The sequence below is a fragment of the Bidens hawaiensis genome, unplaced genomic scaffold, assembly GCF_021521415.1.
Source record: "Bidens hawaiensis isolate Kalapana, Puna unplaced genomic scaffold, B.hawaiensis_p1.1 tig00016746_1, whole genome shotgun sequence".
Taxonomy (NCBI): Eukaryota; Viridiplantae; Streptophyta; class Magnoliopsida; order Asterales; family Asteraceae; genus Bidens; species Bidens hawaiensis.
The window spans coordinates 430,932-440,463 of NW_027492536.1; the positions used below are offsets into that span (position 1 = coordinate 430,932).

The window sequence follows — 9,532 nt, forward strand, 5'->3', positions numbered from 1 at the left end:
ACTTTTAATGTTGTGGCCCATGTATTCATATATCTAAAGATATATACATTTGGTTTTGGTGACTTGGCATCAAATCAGAGTGGCGCAGCGGAAGCGTGGTGGGCCCATAACCCACAGGTCCCAGGATCGAAACCTGGCTCTGATAACAAAGAGAAGGCTTCCGGTTGATTATTTATAAGTTTTACTCACTGAGTTACTGCTTTTTTTTTCTTACTGAATTTTGTTCATATAACATGAAAATATGATAAAATACAATATAAATACAAAGTGAACATAAAAGGTAGATCCCAAATACTTTTTGTCACTTGTTAACAGGGGTGTTCAAAACGGTTAGAACAGTCTAAACCGAGTCAAAATAACCCGTTTTACCGGGTCAAGAGCACCACAGTTTTGTTTACGGTTTGAAAAACCAGTTTTCATGATTCGTCCCATGGTTTCGGCTTGGAATAGGTCGTATAAACCGAACCGACCAAAAAGAATATAAGACTTTGCTCCGTAACAACCAAAGTAGAAATTATTATATTTATTTCAATAGTCACTGTGTACAACAACAATAATTTCACAGAGCACAACTATATACTGCACGAACACAATTCTTTACTGAAGTTTAAAATAAACAGTATAGTGTTCATCTCTCAGACTAAACAAAGGCTGCAGAAGATAATCCATATTCAGCCCTTTAGCCACAAAGCTAATCGGATGGTAACTGCTTATTCCATCATTCACCTTGAAACTAGTCGCTGAATCCGAGCCACCCGAATCACAGCTCAGCTTCACTGTTCCATTAAAACTATGCACAAAACAACCCTTCTGGCTTTCAGACTCCAGTCTAACCATCCCTTCATTTCCATCCACAAACCGGAACACCGCATTCTTGGTATCGAATGAACCGCTTATTCCGAGAATCTCTTCCTTTCCTTGCTCTATAATTACCATTCCAGGGAGACTGTATGGCTCTAGCATGACAGGTTTATTAATAACGTCGTTGCGTGATGAGACTCGGGTTTTGGGATCGACTGGGATGATTCTGAACGTCGAAAAGACGGAGTAGCTGGTTCCGGGGTCGGGGTATTCGACGGTTGTGAGGTAGTTGGATGTGTGGGCAAGAGCAAGTGTTGTGGTTCCGGTTTGTTGGGAAAGAGAGATTAAGTGGGAGTTGTAATCGGATGGGATCGGAGTGATCCAGTCTGAAAGAGAATCGGAGTTCGGTTTTAAGTCGGAATCGCCTGTGATGATGGCGACCAGAAGATAGGGTCCGAATAAGATTGCATGGAGAGATGAATATTCAGACCGGTCATCTGCAATATAAATATGTTTGTTTCAGTCACTAAAAGTAAACATAAAGAGTAACTAAACTTTTGTATCAGTCACCAATGAGTATTTATGTTTCAGTTACAAAAGGGTACCTTGAATAGCCTCAGTTCTAAGTGTGATTGGTAGTTCAAGAGTAATAACGTCCGATGCGCTCCATTTTTTTGTGACGGATAAGAAATTACCTGTACCAAGAAACTTGATAAAGCTTCATTATCAAAATAAAATTTTATTTTTTTAAAGATTAGTTTTTTCATAAATCAAGTAAAAAACTGTTACAGTAACACCTGATTTCAAGCAAGATTTTGAGCTACCATAATTTCTTGTTATGAAATATGTGTTGTTTTAGTATAACATATTCAATACTTAGATGACAGATGAGATTTATACCTGTAGATGTTAGAGGGACAGTTTGACCGTTAAGTGTTACTTTTGCATTTGATGTTGTCCAAAATGGTATTCTAAAATTCAAAGTAGACGACGATCCTTCCTGAATAAAGCACACAATCGGTTTTGCAAACAATAAATCAACACCTCGTATAATATAAATTTGTTTTCAGGATATACACAATTTTTTACCTTCTTTGGAGAGATTGTAGTTGTTACACGAAGGTGAGGGTCCCACGACACAACGGGCGTAACTTTCTGGTCAACAACAATCTGTCCAAGTTTCCAGTTAACCGAACTTGATATGTATTGGATAATGTACAGCCCAGGATCCTTTCCCGCGTCTTCAAAGTAAATCGAATCACCCAATTTCGAAAACGATTCAATCCCTAAAGAAATGTTTGATAAACATAAAGTTGTAGTCAAATATATAAATTTTTGCATTATTTAATATATACAAGTACATGTACTAAATGTCTAAATGTACATAATTAAATATATAAACCTGTCCCATAACAACACCAAAAATCATTATAACGGTGTTCCCCATTTATGAAATCCTGTAGCTTTCGACATGCCCGGGCCTAGTGGCAACATGTATATCATAATCCCGGGTTCTCTCCCTCTTTGGATACTTAAGACACCATTAGTCAGCGCGCGTTCATAATAATCAGCATACGCGATATCTTTGGTCCATCTAAACAAATTCCTAGCAACCTAAAATACAAATGCAGGATTTATCATTAAATATGACATCAAGACGAATAACTTGTTTACGAATCTACAAGGCACACCTTTAACATATTATAGGTAGTACATGATTCCTCGTTCTCGGTCTGCAAGGTGGTCGCTAGTCGTTTTGGGTCCGACCTAATCAAGAAGACCAACTACCAATTAGTTACACAAAAACCTATACAATTACTTGAAACTGATACTAAACTTGTTTATCCACATTGAAGCTAACACATTTATATAATGTATGATACAAATTTAAAAAGAAAATTAGTAGTCTGAGATCATCAAGAGCAAATTTTTTTACTATCCATACCAGCCCTCACTAACTGATGTCCCTCCTGTAGCATACATGTGAGAAGAGTTCACGGTATCCATGAAGAACATACTGAGTTCCTGTAAAGAAGTAATGCAAGAATATATTCATTTATATAAATACTGGAGTTAAATCGAACGAAATTTCTATAAAAAATACCTTGTAGAGAGGATCACCCGTAACTTCATACCGCATTTGTGATCCAACAACAATTGGAATATGCGAGTTGGCATGAAAGCCAGATAAATGATCGGCCTGCAAGCAAATTTATTTTTTTATACAGGTTACTAATAGTATGATATTATTCAATAATACTCAAAATTTGTAGACAAGTTACCGTTACAGCCAGCAGCCCTAGAAAACACGGTTTGTCAAACAGATGAGCCAACAACAAGTGCTTGTTATCTCCCTGGTAACGATAAAATGCCGGTTGACAAATGATTAATATTAATAAATCATATAATTATCAGGCTGACGCCTCGAATAATTTTAGCAGACTCAAATTGACAGCATACTGTTATGGTATAGAGCCGATACAGGACATCATTCATTCCACCTGTCTCTTCATTCAAAGATAGCCAGTGTCGTTCAATAGTGTACCGTTTGATCACATTTCGTACGCGTTTGCTAAAATAATCCGCCATTTGAGTCACCATTTTTAAAGCTTGATTGTTTCCAGCCAAAACATATTGATCAACTAAACCTGCCATTATCTGATATTTACAAGAAACTAATGAATTAATATTTGGTAAAATAGTTAAAATTAATATTAAAAAACATGTCATTTTAACCTTGTGAATGGTGTAATATGGAGCCCAAACTTGTTTAATAGCTTCAAATCGATCAAAAAACTCAGTTGGGAAAGCCGAGAGGTAACCATCGCTCATTTGACACTCACTGAGTGCAGATACTACCGCGGTCATCTTTTGTTTTAGAGCATCGTTCCCAGTGCTTGCCCACATTTGAGCTGTGGCACTCAAGTAATGCCCTGATAATATTCAGTAGTGTACAACTTTAGTGTTACAGAACTATAGATAGTGCGAAAACAAACAGAACCAATCTAGACCATAAATTTATTATTAAAAAATTAATGAAAATGTTACGGTTGTAGAAATTAAATGGTCTTTGGCCTAGAAGTATCAAGGTGTTCATACATGTGCAGATCAGCAGGGCCGGCTTAACGTCCTCAAAGGCCTAAAACTAACTAAAATTTTGAGGCCTTTTTCTCTTTTCTTTATGCGTATAAGGCTAGAGAGTATACAAGAATTATAGAATTTTGATGATATATAGTGATAATGGATATGAAGCAATCATCTTTAGCTTGTGACACATCAATGAGTTAATAATTCTAAAAGAACTCTACTTCAAAATCTCATAATACATAACTCCTATTTAAAATGAAGGCCCTATAAAAGTAGAGGCCTAAACCCATGGTCTTATTTAGCTTACCCAAGAGACGGCCATGCAGATCAGATAATTGTAGTATAACTATCGGTATAATTATAGTCAATCGTCCGAGGGTGCATATCTTTATAGTACATGAATGCACATACTGAAAATGTTAGTCGAAATTTTCTCTCTAACTAATTAACTTTCCTACTTTCTCTCCCGTGTCTTCCTCGTTACACGTCTTGTACGTACACATGTATAGATCTAAGAATTGTATTCAATCTACATGTGTATACGTACGTGTTTATAATATATGAATACACATAGATCTATCTACGCATATGGATATATCAACCTACTTTCTCTTCCCTGTCTTCCTCCTAACAAGTGTCGTATACATGTATAGATAAGAGAATTATATACAATCTACATTGTACACCTATGTAGATGTTTAAAATATATGAATACTCATAAATCATGATGCATTTTAATAGTCATGTTACATATACTAAATCAAGTAATTAACACATAGGAAGACAAGACACAAACCTGTAAAACTACCGCGAACCTCTTGATCTGGTGCCTCCCAACCGCCATAGGGGTCGCCAGGCGTCAGCAGCCCAGCATTCTTTCTAAAGCACCAAACCAACCGATCAACATCAAGCATTAACAAGTACTTCAAATTAGTTTGTTGAGCTTGACCATGTATCGAATCCGGGTCCAACCTCACATCACCCAAGCCAATCTCATTCAAAAAGTTCCCATTTGAATAAGACTTACCCCCTTGATTCTTCATCTGTCTATACATCATCATCCACCCGAATTCATCTTCCTGTTTCAACACCTTTCTAGGCATCAAACTAGCCCAAGCCGAATCATCGGTTGGAGTCAAATGAGTTGCATGATCATGTGACATCAACACTTCATTTTTCCAACTTTTGTTATGTGAATTCAACAACTCGTATCGAAAAGTATGCGACGAGAGCTGCGTTGGAGTGTTGGTACATTCCTTACCAACAACAACATCACATAATAACAAAACCCATATTAAAGCCACAAGCATCTTCATATTAGTTTGAAGTAACACAACAACACTTGTGTTGAAATAAGTCACTTATATTAGTGAATACAACGAATCGTGACGGCAAATAATTCGTTACCTGCCGTCATTGAAACGGAACAAGTAATGACTGAAATGGGAGTGTGACAATGGATAAGCATAATGACGTTGAAGTCAAGAAAATAATGAAAATGGGTACGAATTGGAGACTACTGCATGAACAAAAGTAAGTATAAATGCAAAACAAGGGTAATTCACGGATGGGGTGTCGTTATCTAAGGATTTGGATAGGTGTGACTCATGTGAGTGAAGAACTGAAGATGATCACAAATGAATGAATGAATAATAATATTATTATGGGAATATTTTGATCAGAAATTAAACATGACAAAATGTTTAGGTTTTGGTGATGAAATTGTTGGTCCTTAAGGTTGGCTAGCATGGACATGGAAGTGATCAGAAAGTAAAGACTTTAACAGTTCACTCTGAAAATGAATGTCACTTGATGTGTGGATGAAATAATGTGTGTTAAGTAAGTTATATCGTGTGTTTTATGTGTTTATATGCCTTGGACACGATTACTTTGAGTGGTTTTACGTTTACAGGTGAGCGGAGCTTAAAGAAGCTTAAAGGAGCTGAATTGGAGCATATGATATGGAGTGTAAATGAAGATTTTATTGCATGGAATAATAGAGAATTTGAAGACGAAGACGTGGCCGAAAACGGTGCGTAAAACGAAGCTATAACGAAAAAGTTATGGGCAAAACAGTGTGAGGGGGCAGTCACCGTAGGACAGTGGGTGATGACCGTAGGCTACGGTCCCACCGTAGCTTACGGTGGAGAGACCGTAGGCTACGGCCGTCTGGGCGGAAAAATGCGATTTTTAGGTTTTCTTCCATATTTAAGCCCGGTTCAACCATATACCGCCTATCCTTCATACCCTAGCCCCCTTGTATGATTTTGGGGCCATTCTCCACCATCTTAACACCTACCAATCACCATAATCATCCATGGTTTCATCCTTCCAATCCATAAACGAGCTAATCATGATGAAGAGGCAAGGCTAAACCACTCGTGACTACTTCAGGTGTAGGGTTTGCATATGAACTGATTATTTTTATGAAGATTACATGTATTGGTATTTAGTTTGATTAATCTTTTGGTTGATTGAATCTATATATTTATTGGAACTGATTAAACAGTTGTGTTTTTGGGACTTTTGTTTATCATCAATTATCCGGTTTGTGTTCATCAACATTTAGGATTAAGTTCTTATCGTCATTGAACCGTTTACCATTAATCATTGATAGATGCTTAGTTTTGTATTAATGAACTGGTAATTAGATAGACCATGTTCAGTTGTGTCAATTCTTCGGATTAAGTTCTGTGAATCATCATAACCAAACTATTGTGTCTAGTAATCATTTATCTATTCTAATAAACGAATCATGTCTATGTGATTTCCCAATTGGTATAAACTATCATCAATCAGTTCACTGCATTACCTGAACCTGAGTGTAGTCACTGTTTTCTTAAATTGTTTTATAACCAAACTAGTTTTCAACTTGCTTGACATCGTCTGTCCGCTTAACATAATTATTACTAAGTATTGAACTTGATTAGCACTTTCCACTGATTCTCTGTGAATTCGACACCTTACTTGCCCTTGCTAGTAAATGTATTTTATAAATGTTTTTGATTAACCTTTCGACATCGATCATCACTATCTTCTTTATATACACTAGTGTTTTTTTTAACTTTATATAAAGGTTATCTTAGACTAAAGGAGTCGAGTCAGGTCAGCTTGAACTTGACTTGTTCGAATTTACAAATCGAGCGAGCTAGAGAGTCCGGCTTTTTTTTATAAACCGAGCTGATTTGAAGAGAGGTTTGAGCCAAGAGTCTTTTTGAACATAGATTTAGCAAAATAATGTTTTGGTAAAAGTTATATCATTTGCTTAAATATTTATTGTATATTTTTCTAGTTTTACTCTTTTTTTTTCTTTTGATATATTTTCTAGTTTTAGTCTTAGTATGGAAATTTATTTAGTTATAATATATTTTTACACGTCTCTATTTTATGTTACGTGGTGGATACAACTTTTCAAGTCTTAAAGAGAGCTTGGGAGTAGTAGGAAGTTTGGGTTTTTTAATGGAGACTCAAGTTCAATTTCCACTTACAACACTTTGAAAGGATATGGGTGGCTCAATGAAGGAAAACTAAGATCTTTGTGATTTTCAGTTCTATCCTGAGGGCATCCGGGTTTTACCACCAGTGGGCCTTCGGACGGTGGGTTTTCCCCAGAACTGGAGATAACTTGGAGATGATTAAGGGCTCCGTACGATTGAGTTGGGCCAGCTGGCGGTAGTCTTTTGTCATTAGGTCATTTTATACGAAATAACTAGGCATTCTATATTTGTTGGCCGTAAAAAAAAATAAGGAGAAACAAATCTAAACATCAAGAGTGAAGTTAGGAAATATAGTTCTAGTTTTTTAACTTAAGTGTCATAATATTAATTAAAATAAATAATATTTTGCAGTTTAAGTGGGTAACCTCATCTTTTTATATTAGGTTTTTTTTTCATAACTTATATTTGTTTGTTTTGAAACAAAAAGGGGTGTTGGAATGCCAACATTTCGAATACTATACGTCAAAAAGACATTTTTATTTTTACTTTTTTATCTTTTATTTTATTATATATTTTAGCGAAAGTAAAGGGAGAAATAGTGGAAAACCGAAGGTTTTAGAGTGGTGTTAACTATTTGTGAAAGAGGTTGCAATCTAACAAGACGTACAAAATACCACGTCATCGACAAATGAACCTACAAAATTCCTCCTCGAACATTAGCCAACTCCTTCGACGAAGTAAGTAGCATCTGGTGCAAGCTAGATCAGTTATGTGCAAGACGTGACTTATGTACTGTAGGGGTATGGTACTAAACCCGGTTTTACGACCCTAAATTTATTATGTTTGGCTTATTTTATTATATGGACTAATACAATGTTATTAGGCTGAGGGGGTTTTGTGGAGGTAACCCTAACTGAGCTAGGCCCATTAGGGTACCATGATGGTGGCCATGAGGCTCCCTATATAAGGAGGTCTCCACCTCCTTATTAAGGGTTGGTGATTCTCAATAAGAGCCAGCACCATATTTTTGTGTCTGTGAACAAGAGATCCTGGAGATTTCTTAGCGGTCACCTCCACACCCCCAAAAAGTCATTGCAGATCCCACCAGCCGGAGAAGAAGATCAAGACGTGGTTCGTTCATCTCAAAATCCGTGGAAACATCGTCATGGATCAGGTCAGATTCATCTCGTGCTTCGACATTGGCGCCATCCGTGGGATGGCAATGAACCACGCTTCGCTTCTCGTCTCGACCCTCCGATCTGTTCATCAATATCTCGGGTCTACGGTTTCTTCTTTCAGATATGTTCTATGGAAATCCAAAAATCCGTAGATCTAAAAAATACTTCCAGATCTGGAAATACACAGGAAGAAATACCACCGAACTTTTGGGGAAAACCCTTAGATCTGTGTTTTTTCTAAGTGAAATATACCAAATCTAGTTATGATTTTTTCAGATCTGGGTTCGTTTGAGCAACAGTCACACTTCATATTCATAGATCTATAAATCCTATTAGATCTGTTGGTTTTACATAAAACCTACCTGATGTGGATATTCAAAATCTCTAGATCGTGCGCGCCACTGCGGATCAAAATCGCTCCCTGTGGATCAACTTCGGATTCCGCATGCGCGCCCCCGGCGATCACTCTACGCCACAGCGGGTCGCATGCGCGCTCCCGGCGATCACTCTACGCCACAGCGGGTCGCATGCGCGCTCCCGGCGATCACTCTACGCCACAGCGGGTCGCATGCGCGCTCCCGGCGATCACTCTAAGCCACAGCGGGTCGCATGCGCGCTCCCGGCGATCACTCTAAGCCACAGCGGGTCGCATGCGCGCTCCCGGCGATCACTCTAAGCCACAGCGGGTCGCATGCGCGCTCCCGGCGATCACTCTAAGCCACAGCGGGTCACATGCGCGCTCCCGGCGATCACTACAAGCCACAGCGGGCCGCATGCGCGCTCCCGGCGATCACTCTACGCCACAGCGGGTCGCATGCGCGCTCCCGGCGATCACTACACGCCACAGCGGGCCGCATGCGCGCTCCCGGCGATCACTCTACGCCACAGCGGGTCGCATGCGCGCTCCCGGCGATCACTCTACGCCACAGCGGGTCGCATGCGCGCTCCCGGCGATCACTCTACGCCACAGCGGATCGCATGCGCGCTCCCGGCGATTACTCTACGCCACAGCTCACGCATATCACATGC

At 38.7% G+C, this 9,532-nt stretch overlaps 1 pseudogene across 1 annotated transcript; it reads right to left on the reverse strand.

Moving 5' to 3' along the window:
* Window positions 1–545: 545 nt before the first annotated feature.
* LOC143551989 (uncharacterized) lies at window positions 546–5,222 on the reverse strand (annotated as a pseudogene). The gene is made up of 12 exons (XR_013138575.1): window positions 4,685–5,222; window positions 3,538–3,734; window positions 3,262–3,459; window positions 3,084–3,155; window positions 2,906–3,001; window positions 2,747–2,826; window positions 2,493–2,568; window positions 2,204–2,415; window positions 1,891–2,087; window positions 1,702–1,801; window positions 1,407–1,496; window positions 546–1,298 (listed from the first exon to the last, which is right to left on the reverse strand). The product of XR_013138575.1 is annotated as an uncharacterized LOC143551989 (transcript).
* Window positions 5,223–9,532: the final 4,310 nt, after the last annotated feature.